This window comes from Neolamprologus brichardi, chromosome 10 (assembly GCF_056152115.1).
Source record: "Neolamprologus brichardi isolate AB-2024 chromosome 10, ASM5615211v1, whole genome shotgun sequence".
NCBI lineage: Eukaryota > Metazoa > Chordata > Actinopteri > Cichliformes > Cichlidae > Neolamprologus > Neolamprologus brichardi.
This window is the reverse complement of record NC_142113.1, coordinates 28,036,575-28,049,581: the sequence shown is the minus strand read 5'-3', so window position 1 is coordinate 28,049,581 and position 13,007 is coordinate 28,036,575. Positions and strand designations below refer to the sequence as shown.

General features: G+C 40.5%; 1 protein-coding gene across 4 annotated transcripts in view; it reads right to left on the bottom strand.

Moving 5' to 3' along the window:
- Nucleotides 1–9,518, bottom strand: part of capn5b (calpain 5b) — a 62,759-nt gene extending 53,241 nt beyond the window's left edge. For all 4 annotated transcript variants that reach the window (XM_035905340.2, XM_006785107.2, XM_006785108.3 and 1 more), the window contains exon 1: nucleotides 9,333–9,518. The gene's annotated coding sequence lies outside the window, so the exon portion shown is untranslated. The remainder of the gene's footprint in view (nucleotides 1–9,332) is intronic.
- Between the last annotated feature and the right edge of the window lie 3,489 nt (nucleotides 9,519–13,007).

Sequence of the window (13,007 nt, the reverse complement as noted above, 5' to 3'; positions counted from 1 at the left end):
GCACAACTCTCTCTCAGTGTACTTCAAGACAGTTTCCCATCTAAAAATCTCTGTTTTCTGCATTATTCGCTTGCTTATTACCCACCAGTCTACCATTATGTACAGCGCTGTCGGCCACTGTTTTTTTTTTCTTTTAATTTAACTGACTTCCAAGAAGAAAGTCTCATGTCTGCTGTTCAATACTGAAGAAATTTAAACTTTTTAAAATTATGCGAAATTGCAAACTGCTTAGCTGTGTCTCTGATTAAACCTCTGTAACTTTGCTCTGCTTCACTTCAGCAGCATCTGGTAATGTTTATATGTTAATTTATGGTTTTCTTTATTTTTTGTTGTATTGCAGAATATTTTTAAGGTTTTCTGCTATAAAAAGCCAGGCCAGGAAAATCTCCTTCATGTTTTTCTGTTTTATGCTCAGTTACTTTGACGCAACGGCATCTGCTGTGATGCTTACACCTTTGATAAAGTCTCAGAAGTGTCAGCTTTCTTTTTATAGATATAAAAATATGGATATGTACTAATAAATGATCAGAATTATAATATTTCTGACTGTCTGAGGCAAAATTTTCCAGATTCAAATCGAATCGATCGAATCGGGACCTTGTGAATCAGAATCAAATCCATTCTAGAAATCAGTGACGATACCCAACCGTATTAGTCCTCCTTCATTTATATACTGATACTAGCGGCTGCAAAACATCCCCAAAGCATGATGCTGCCAACACTATGCTTGACAGTTGGTACACTGTAAACTTTCAGCATCACTCTATAAAATATTTAAGTGAGGGCGTGCACATATTTGAGCCTGTACGTTTTAGTTGCTTATACTTGGCAAATCAAACAATACACATAACCTGTCAGATGCACTCTCGGGTGCATTATGAGAGCCTGCTGCTTTAAAGCTAACGCGTTCTGAATGCTAAAAAGACACCAGTGTATAATCCAGCTGCTTGAGGCACTCGAGTCTTTGTAGGGCTCAGCTTTTAAGTGACGCTGTGCTCCAACACAGAGTCAAGGGGGAGATGTTCAGATTAAGTGGGAGGGCTTATTCCGCTACAGCTTTTCAAACTCATCTTAAATCATCTTAAAACTCACAGATGAAATGCTCTTGTGATGTTGTTTGGATCATGCTGCAAACAGAAGCGTGCGGAGAAAAACCTGCTCAGAGAAATGGAAATGTATCCCTGTTAAACTTGGTACTGAACCAATCTGCATCTGAACAAGGTCAACTCTGAAGCAGTAAATCAGCATTTTCTGCCGAAAAATGACCTAATACATTCAACAACAACTGAAGACTGGAGAACAAAACATGTGTGCATGTGCCTGTGGTATTAATGTATAATGTAAAATGTCTCAGTATTTCTCAGTATAGTAAAGTAATAAAACCAAATCCTGCTTATGTCTCTTTATGCCAGATTACTACGCAGCACTGCTATTAACATAAAGTGTTTTTTAATTGGGCTGAGATGACCTGTTCACCTTCCAGCAGTGCTCAATGACATCTAATATCTTTGGGAAAATGAGGAGAACAGAAAATTGAGAGCAGCCCCACTGAAAGTACGTCAGCAGCTAAATGAAATCTAACCACAGTACCTTTCAAACATGATTAACCTGAAGGATTTAAGGACTAACTTTTTCTGACACTTTGAGAAATCTCATGCTTTCAGCAGACATTCATATGTTCCAAGCAAACTTTAAACATCCTGCTGCAAGTGTGGCTTTCAGATATGTCACATTACCTACAGCCTGTATCTGATTAGTCTCTAACCTTAATTAAAGAAAATAGCCAGTAAGTTCACTTTAGAGGAATTAACAAGCTATCTCACTCTTGAGTGAGTGATAAAGTAAATTCCTGGGGGAATGAGGAGGTCGCAGTTGGAAGCAAAGTCTGACAGATGGCCTGGTGACTTGGCTCGTGACTGCAATGGGGAAAACCATGCTGTCATCTGGCCTCTGTGGACTGCCAACAGGATCACCTGCAGAGAACGAATCCTGAGAAGCTGCTGGGCTGCATTTCTTCACTACTGTGGCAAGAACAGCAACAATCACTGCTGAAAATGAAAGCTGCGAGGTTTCTACTATGATTATCTGTCAGTATGTGGTGCATTTAAATCTAATTTTCAAACAAATTCTCTGTTCTGTGAAGCAGGACGATCCATAAACTTGACGCCTGCACTTCCCATACAGTCTCCTATGCTGGTACATTTGCCACCTATTTTAGCACTTTTGCTTCTTTTTATTCATCTGAGAGAACAACTACTGCTTTAATCCGCTACTGGATAATCCATTCATACATTTTCTGCCGCTTATCTGGGTTCGGGTCATTGGGGGACACCAAGACGTTCCCAAGCCAGCTCAGACATAATCTTTCCAGTGAGTCCTGGGTCTGACCCTTGGCCTCCTCCTATTAGGACATGCCCAGAATACCTCACCTAGGAGGCTATCAGGTGGAATCCTAGTCAGATGCACGAACTACCTCAACTGACTCCTTTCGATGTGGAGGAGCAGCGGCTCTACTCCAAGTCCCTGTCGAATGACTGAGCTCAGCCACTTCTTCTCCTGGTAAGACGTGCCATCCTCGTCAGATGCCCAAACCACCTCAGCTACATTCAGCTCCCTCTTCACCATAATGGGCCGTATCTAATGCCCCTATCACAAAATCCCTTTCCAAGATAACTATATGCACATATACACACACAAATACCCAACCCATTTGACAAATACACTCTAAAGCTAAGGTAAACACTTGACATACTATAGAAATTTCATGTATGTTTGTGGCAACTGCAGTGAAGAAGACGTTACAGCTCTACATTGACATTAATGAGCTGCACAGCAACAGCAGCAACAGGAGAATCAAAGCACAACTAGCACCTGGATTTATTCATCAGAGTTAAATTAATATATAAACAATATTATATAATAAATGATAATAAATGATAAATAAATATGAAAAGGTATAAAAGCACTCTGTCCACACGAGATTTGCAAAAATCTCCGTCCTGATGGCAGTGCATCACCATCACTTAGAGTGGCTCACCCCCTTTCCCACCACTCTGGACTAACATAGTTGCATCACTCTGTGTTGTTGTCTTGCTGCTCCTCCACACCGAAAGGAGCCAGTTGAGTTGGTTTGGGCATCTGACAAGGATGCCTCCTGGGCGCCTCCTGGGTGAGGTTTTCCGGGCATGTCCTACCGGGAGGAGACCCTGGTGCAGACACAGGACACGCTGGAGAAATTACATCTCTCGGCTGGCCAGGGAACGCCCTGGTGTTCCCCCAGATAAGCTGGAGGAGGTGGCTGGGGAGAGGGAGGTCTAGGCTTCTAACTGCTGTTTAACTGACACAGGTAGCAGGAACTGATAGGTGAGGACTTAAGATTTATTTCAAAAGGATCACTCTGACTGGTTTATTGGAATCGCCTCTTTCTCTCCGATTGATACATGATGAAGATCAGAAATAAAACGTCTGCAGGTCTGGTTCTTTTCAAGCTGCCACAGCTTTTACTTGAAGTATAAGCCTCGGGATCCTTTCTTGTAAATGACACTTGTGGTTTTCATCAATTGCTGTCCCTAAATATATATTTTAATTTACATCCTTGGAACAATCCTGTGTTGCTGTGTCTTCCTGATCAGTCTAAAATTAAAACTCATCTTCTTTGTTTGTTTTTTGGACTGTTACCTATACACACATCAATGCGACATGGAGCTGAACTGAGCTGAACTCCAGTTCTGGCACAGATAGAGGATGAGCTAATGGGCCACTGTAGCCCCACTGTAAAAGTAAATCAGGATTATTTAGTACTGTCAATCTCGCAGAGCTCTCTAGCAGAAGAATAACAACATGGACCTAAAAATGAGATTAACAGGCTTCTCTTTAACAGTGGTTCTGTTCCATTAAGTGTCCCCCTGAGCAATGACAGCGAATCAGTGTACACAATAGCAGGGCCCTCCCTAAGTGGAGCACAACCACCATTAATGCACATGTGATTTTCCCGTAATGACATTTGAAAACGTCTGCTTTGAAAAAGGTCTACTAGTGGCCACAGGAGCTCTGATGTGGAAGAAATGCTGTTGGACTGCAGGCAGATGTTTGGGAAGACGTGCTTTATGATGATTTAAGACTTCAGCCCTCCTACGAGTGCGGAAAGAAAGCAGATGGGAGGTTTCTCCGATGGAAACTCAGTAAGAACTGCCTACGCTATGGGAACAAAGGGTGAAGCAAGCGAGTGGAGGCAGGGCAGACTCTGGTAGTCATCAAGAGGCTAAAAGCAGCCCATTTGGTTTCTCTGCCTCTTCAGAAATTACAAAGACAACACAACCAAGAAACTGTGAATAATAGGAGGATGGCATTTCCATCATTCAATAGAATTATCAAAATTCAACCATTAGAAGTGACCGTGGCAGATTTTGTTTGGAAGTGAAAGCAGTCAGAATGAATAAATGAGGTAAATCCTGATGCAGCTGAGGAGGCGTGTGGAGGAGGAGGAAGACTTTTGAAAGGACAAAATGACAGTTAAAGAATTCCCAGCTGACACAAAGCACAAATCTCTCCCCCAAAACAATGGAGACGTGATTAAGAAAACGACGGCTCATGCACTGGAGAGAGGTGAAACGCTGGAGGGAAAAGTCAGCCAATCAGCGATCAATAAGAATGAGGAAACAAAGGGCCCTTTCTGACAAATGTGAGCAACGCTGATGTAATAACAACATGTTGTTTAATGCATTGCTTCCAGCAGCAAATATTAATCTTCAACTGCGCTCTAAACTGTTGATCTCGGAAAACAAATTATTCACAATGTTCGCTTTTTCCTCATTTCTGACACTGAGCTTTTTCCCCTGTTTGTTTACACAACAGTGTTAGAAGCCTGACATCTTGTGAGGTTACAGATTTTGGTGGAGAGGTGATAATAAACTGATTGCAGTCCCAGAATGATCTATGATCTTCGCTGTGAGTGAACAACACACATGAACAAATGGCTGAATACGAGCGAAGGTGCAGACTGCCAGCTGCCCTTGCTTCATTGTGCTATGCCTGCATTACTGAGCAGGAAGAGCTGCTGGTCAGCAGATGTCAACATTGATGTCATTCGACCGGTGCTGCCCAGTGCTGGCCGAGGCATCGCAGAGTATCAATGATGGCAAAATGGCAAGATTTTGACATATGTGAATGCCAAACTAATTGAAAAAATTAATCTGCAGTTGGGTTATTATTGTATCCACACTTATTGATTATTCATTAAGTTACCAACATCATGCAGATAACTGAATTCAACAACATGTTTTGTTTTGCAGTGATTTTCTTAAACTTCATTTATAAGAAACACTGTTAGGCTTCCTCCAGATTGATCTTACTGTAGGAATGCTCTCTCTGCTTACATCAACCAAAACATTAAGCAAGTTTGAGCTTTAAGGAGGGGGTGAAAGAGCACCGCTGTTAAAGAAGCAGGTGCACTGGATTTATAATGAGAAAACACTGACAGCCCTCTAGTGAAAAATTAATGCAAAGAGTATCGCATTATTTTCTTTTTTGACTCCAGCCTCCTTCTGTCGAGCCTCTTCTGCAGCACCATGAAGAGTATTCGTCTAAGGACCACGGAGAGCTCCTGTTACACAGCACTGGGTGGGACCACACTGAAACAATCACAAAAGAGTCAATCTTTGTTCGCGTTCCTGGACACAAAATGTCACGTGTTTTTCTTGATAGTCGACAGGGATTTGTGTGTAATGTGTTTTTAGCAAAAAGTCTGGCATATTTTCTTTCTGCAGCTTGTCCGGATAAATTCGGGGGCTGTGTCACCATGTCAACCAAGAAATCTGAGCTTTCAAACCATGACATTTCTAAACACTAACCCGTTAGTGTTTTAATCCATAAACCTAACCTAATTTTTTAATAATCACAGCAGCCTATTTTAAGTTAATAACATATTAAAAAATAATCAATGCAGACTCATATTTTTTAATTTACTAATTTCAGTTTTGTGGCAGATGCATTAAGCCAGAAAGAAATATCCTTCACCAGAAGAATTTCAGGACTTCTGCTTGGGAAGAAAGTCAAAACTTCCAAAGATTTAAAACTTTCTGCTATAAGTAAATTCATTTCATTGGAATAAAATTAATTAACATTTTTGTGCATTGTTGGTTTTAATCTCACACAAGCTGCTGCGCAACAAGTTTCCCTACTTGGGAAAAGTGAAGTCAAGTCAGGTTCTACATGATTTTTGAGTCCTTGAACACATTTTCTTCAGCAGTCCGCCCTCATATCTACAGAATGCACATTTTCCACTTGCATAGGAAAAAAGAATCTGCATTTGGAGGTTTGGTGGGTTGGTGATGGAGTGAATCACTTTGACGCTCATGCCAGAGACAAAAGTTTACTTTTTTGATAGCTTATTAATTAAAGGGATTTCCTTTGGTTTCAGGACATAAAACAAAGCTTTACAATGTACAAAAAGGACCACTTCAGATATTTTCAATTATAGAATAATATCTAAATTATACCAACAATGAGGAGAACAGGAACTACAACACTATATGTTAAACAGAAATGGGAAAAGTAACGTGTGAGTATTTCTGAGGATGAACGGTTGCAAATACGGAGACACAACAATCCACTACATCATCACATACTTCAAGAGAACGCGGTTTTCAAGAATTCAGTACAATTTTTTGAAATTTTGGTGATTGCCAAAATACTGGGCTTTCATATACCAAGGTACCATATTTAGGTAATATGGAAGGAAATATTGTGTCAGTAGAAGAGAAGACAGACAGCTGTTTAAAATCTTGTTAGTAGCCTGTAAGAAAGCCATCACAAAGCGATGCCACAAACCAGATCCACCAAGGCAAGATGAATGGCTGAAAATAGTGAGTGAAATATTTGTTTTGGAGCGACTGACTCTGATGAGTCTGATAAGATGGAGACTGAGAGAAATGGAAGAGCTGGACCAAATTCAAGTATCAGTGACACAGTGAGGGATGAAAAACTACACGGTCAGGTTTAGGAAAAGATAAAGGTTTGGCTTATAACATGGTTATAAAGTGGTTATCAGGTCTTATAAAGCAAAAATTACTTACACATTCATGCTCAATGATAAAAAAATGGGTTATTTTATCACCACTTCATGCTTTGCTACAAGTCTGTACTAAAACAATTCAAATGAAGTCATGTGTAGATCTCGAAATGCAGTCTTTGCACTCCTACAACTTCCAAATGAGAAGTTTTTCTGTGTGTCAGAGTAAACTCACAAACAATGACTCTACTGTACGTTTTGCTTAACCTTACCCACACTCAGGTAAGCTGTTAAGTCTGTAGGCATATTTCCATTTAATCTGTTAGCAAATTAGGAGCTTGGGGCACGCCTACCTTCTTCTGTGGAATCTTGATAGAGGAGCCAATGAAATTACCTCCATATTATACCAGCAAAGAGACAGAGAGTTCCTTTAAGAGCATTAATGGTTAATGTTAAATAGACTGGTTTTTATATAAAGCTTTTCTACTCTACTTAAACACTGAAAGCGCTTTCTGCAAAATGTCTCATTCCCCCATTCACACCCAAGTGCTAGCATTTACGCACAGCAATCTAAGGACCACGGACAGCTCCTGGGACACGGCACTGAATGGCAACGAGTCTTCTAAGCTAGTCAGAAAAACACGTATCTAATCAGATCTGGGGGAAGAAAACATCACTGAATAATGATGTGCAAATGAGTCCACACACACCCTGGAATCACAGTAAGAGGCTGTTCTTCTGTTCTTTTAGCTGTTGCTCACGACGCATGCAGGAAATTAACACACTAGAGATGATAAGGGTGTATTGTAGAGCAGAAATGCAGTGTAGGTGGGCTGTAGCGTAGTTAACTTAAAGAGTGATGTGAGTATTGCACGTTTCCATCTTGTTTTGTATGAATAGACAACACTTTGAGTCACAAAAACAACAACAACAACAACAACAACAACAACAACGGAAAATAAAGATTATTGAACCGATTTGAGCTTAAAGCCGAGGCACCCCACAGTGAATGTGTAGTCAGATATCAGAGTGTGTTCAGGTGGATCTGGATGTGGTGGTGGTGGTGGTGGTGGTCAGGGAGTGACTGATTGAGTCTGCTTCTGCTGACAGACTGATTACGCTCTGAAGTGAACAGGGAGGAGTAATGCACCAGAACACCACGGAAAGAGAGGGAGAGAGAGGAGAGGGAAGGGTGTGCCAGACCATCCTTCATCCACCGCCCCCACCTCTCTCCTGCATCACGGAGGAGGGCTATCCCAGCTTCCCCCATCCTCCCAGCATCGTGATCTCCCCTCTGCAGTATCTCCTTGTGCTTCTGTGGGCTTGGCCATAACACACAACACTTATGCCCAAAGTCCACCCAGGCCAGACTATTTCACTTTTAGCTACTCATACGACACTTATATGATGACATAGATAAATGTTACATTATGTGGTTTAGGAATATTATAAGGTGTTAGTTAAACCCGACAAAAAGCTGACATTTTTGACCATTATCTTCTCTTTAATGAACAATAATGGCACATATGAAGTAGCGATTATTGGGTTTACACATCTTACCTGGCATGAATCGGATTAAGGTTGAATGCCAGTAAAAACATGCCGAGAGTGTCCACTTTTAGACCCTGAAATCTGGCAAGTGGTCCAAACATAGACTATTAATGTGCATCCACTCCCCTCTGGGTTCTCTGCAGAACAATATAGTTGTGCAATTACTAATTTATTACTCCGAGTGGAGTGGGGGAGAAAAACAGGCAGCACAGAGTCACGCAGAAAGTCCCTGTTTGAGAGGAAAACTTACTGAGAAAGGCTTTAATTTTCCAGCAGGAGCCATTACTACTGATGTGAGTGATATTTGGTGAGGGTAACAGCAGCTCGCTCAGATATGGCTCCCACACAGATTTACTGCAACTGTGGCTGTGCATTGTAAATATGAAACGAGAATGTAAAAGACTAAGCACCTTTGAAACAGTGGATATGCTGCAAGCCCTGAAATGCACAGGCAAGACCAGTAAAGCCCGGAAGAGCGGCTCTCCCGTCCAAGATGCACAATATATAGCGCTCTTTTTGCGCAAAGTAAAAGCTGCTTTCACACCGGTGCAATACGAGTTCACTCCCACCCCCCATCATCACCTCTCGTTATCGGCTCGGCAGCCCTGCACACAGAGGCCGTGTAAATCATACGACAAGTAAGTAACAGGATATCGAATCTACCGAGATTTAACTCGCTGATCGCCGACTCTCCATCTCCGGCAGCCCTTCACACAGCACCTGCCTGCCAAGGGGGAGAGCAGCCTGAAGCGGCTTAAAACAGCACCCTCACCTGAACCGAGGCCTCTCCCGTGGCAACGTGGGTCTCTCTCGGGTCCTCCTCCGCAGGGGGGGAGCGGGCGAGGGAGGAGGGGGATCCAGCCGGTCCGGCTCTCGCTCTCCGGGGCTAGGGGGGGTGGGGGCTGCTGGGATTCCTCTCCACGCGCTCCCTGGTCCGCCGACGGAGCTCCTCTCTCCTCCTCTCCTCTCCTTACCCAAGCAGCGTCAAGCTGCGGATGGAAAACGAGAAGTTCCGCTCTCTTGATTTCAAAATAAAAAAATAAAAAAAAGTACACACATGACCTGTAACATAGCCAGCGAAGCAGCAGGGGGCGCCATAAAACAACCCCCAGCCCCTAATTAAGATGACCAGGAGCATAACGTTTACTTCTAAAAAATGAATTACAAAATAAAAATATGTAATTTTTCGCACATTATATTGTGTATTATATTGTGTTTGATTTAAATAAAAGGACACTTAGTCTTTAGTCCCTTGTCCTTTAGTCTTTCTTTCACCAAAGCAAATTTTGCCCATAAATCGCTAGCAAGTGCATGCTAATTGGTACATTGTGCCATTTCCAAGCCATAACTCGACTCAAAGAGCAGTTAAACCATAACATTAACTACTAACTGAGTAGAAGCTGATTACCGTGGTCGAAGGCGACTGTTATCAAGATGGTAAAAAAAACCCTGGACAGGTGCCAGCTTCATGCCTGAAATCAAAATGGCAGATACTGTGACGTCCATAGAGACAGGTATTTTTACTTCCCTATTCGTCGGCTTAGTTATTGATATTTTAACTTTGAATTATTGTCTGTATATATTGCGCTTATATGATCTTTTAAAATGTTTATCTTGAACTGACAACTTTGGTTACACTCCGTACTCACTTCTGTAAAACACCAAATTTTAAGCGGAATTTCCTTTTCTACCTCATTTTCCACATTTAGCCGACTTTTACTCGGGAAGAAGTAGCACCTGATTTGTTAGTTCTACCACTAATTATAAAGAGGGTTTGTTAACACCGCGCTTCAGTGAGTTTTATTTTGAAGGTACAAATGGGAAATTGTGTATCTCCTTTGCTTCCACGTAACGGGAATCCTCAATATTGGGCTGTACACAGTGCGCATGCGCTCAGCTAACGGGCCTGCTGTAATCCCCTTTGTCACAAATAACAAGAGGACGCAATCTGCTGTAATTAAGGAAACCTATCCGCCCAATTACAGATTTCCACTTATGTAACTACGGAAGCGTAGAGCTGCCACCCAGGCAAAAGAAAAATACAAGTGTATCACGTTATAACGTGAAACGTTTATTGTTCTAACAAGATACTTTTCACGTTTGTACAATATACTATCACGTTTGTACAATATACTATCACGTTTGTACAATATACCTTTCACGTTTGTACAATATACCTTTCACGTTTGAACAACATAATATCACGTTATTACAATATACATAATTATCACGTTCGTACAATATAAATATCACGTTCGTACAATATAATTATCACGTTCGTACAATATAATATTTATATTGTACGAACGTGATAATTATATTGTACGAACGTGATAATTATATTGTACGAACGTGATAATTATATTGTACGAACGTGATATTTATATTGTACGAACGTGATAATTATATTGTACGAACGTGATAATTATATTGTACGAACGTGATAATTATGTATATTGTAATAACGTGATATTATGTTGTTCAAACGTGAAAGGTATATTGTACAAACGTGAAAAGTATCTTGTTAGAACAATAAACGTTTCACGTTATAACGTGATACACTTGTATTTTTCTTTTGCCTGGGTGGCAGCTCTACGCTTCCGTAATGTAACAGTTAAGGTCATTAAAACAAAAATAAACACAGCTAGGTTTATTTGATATTTCTCTTTACAAATTAAAACACAAGATTTGTGCTTTGCAAAGTGCAATAAAATAATACCGTGCATTTCTTAAATGAACGGGACCGACTGCAACTGCGCTTTTACTGCCCAAAAATGAGTCGTTTCATCAAAAAAGCAACAAATCCACGCAGTAAGCCCTCAATTTAAAACGTAAAGCAAAAGTATTGGCGAGGAAATTTAATATAACAATTACCAAATATTAAAAAGCAGACGATGATGAGATATTAATAGTCTTCACGAACTCTGCCATTGCTCATTTAATTTCCTAATTAACTGACTGAAGCGCCTTGAGGCGACTTTTGTTGTGATTTGGCGCTATATAAATAAAATTGAATTGAATTGAATTGACTGATTTTTGAAAAACAGAAAAATAGTGATACGTGACCCAGAGTCAAAGGTGACATCATTGTGCATCATTTATGTTTTAAAACCAAATCTTAAAAATTACAAGTAATAACTATTTAAAAATAAAACGGAACCGCCTCACGTTTCAGGAGTTTTGGAGCTTTTTGCATGACAAAAGCATCACTGAATTTAAAAACAAAACAAAAAAAATATTTCGCTCTTGATGAATTAACATATTAGCAAAAACGTTGGCGCTTAATAGTTTTTATTTTTCCTTAAGTTTTCCTGAGAGTACAGTACTTAGTTACATCAAGCCCGTGCAAGCTTACCTTACCAGTGAGAAACTGAGGTGAATTATACCTCCACAAGTGCGTGTAAAGAAGGTTTTTTTTAAGGTGATGGATTTTCATATGCACACTCACTGCTGTGAAGATTCCAGATTTTTTGCTGAGGCTCTGGCACCATCTGCTGTTCAGTGACCACCTTTATAATGCTGCTGGGAATATCATTTATCTACAGGTGAACAAACTGCCTTTAACGTAAGCCTCAGATTTAATGATGGGAAGAAAAAAAACAACAACTAAATTTTGTTAAACAAAATCTAATTTTCATTTAAATTTCAGTGCTCAAAATATCTCCATGTTTAATGAAAAGAAAATTTCATGGTCCCCAGAGGATGAGTGCCACTTATTTTAAGAGAGCCAACTGGCCTTTCCTCCAGCATCACTAGTTGGTCAAAGTTCTCACTGATCCAGTGAAGTACATTATATGGACAAAAGCACTGGGCCACCCACATAGGAGCTTCTTGGCCATGGAAACACATACTATGAAGCTCCCATTGCACCGTTTTTGTGCTGATGTTAATGATAGGAGGGAGTCTGGAGCTCTGCAGACACATTGGCGACTGTTAGGCACTATGCACCTTAGCACTGGTGACTCTGCTCTCCAACTACATGGCTGGAGACTAGTTGCTGTTGCTTCCACTTTGCAATAAGGCTACTTAAATACTGTAATATCTCAGAGGGATGATTGCATCCTATTACAGCACCACACTCGAATTCTATGAGCTCTTTAGAACAACCTGTTCATTCACAAATGTTTGTAAAGGGAGACTGCATGGCAAGGTGCACCTGCAGCAATTCAAAGAGATAAATACTTTTGTCTATATAGTGTATGTTAAAATCAGCGTGATGTATAGGCACAAAAACCTGGGACAGCTGTTGTCCCAAGAGAATCTATGCCAGAATTATTGGTGATCTCTGATTGGCCCTGGACTACAAGAGGGTACTTTTACAACACAACTGATATAATTATTACTAAAGTTCATAAAGATGATATATTTTGGTCGCTTAATAACTTTTCACCTTGCATCAGTATTTACTGTTGGTTTTGGACCATGATCCTGCAAATTAATAATAATA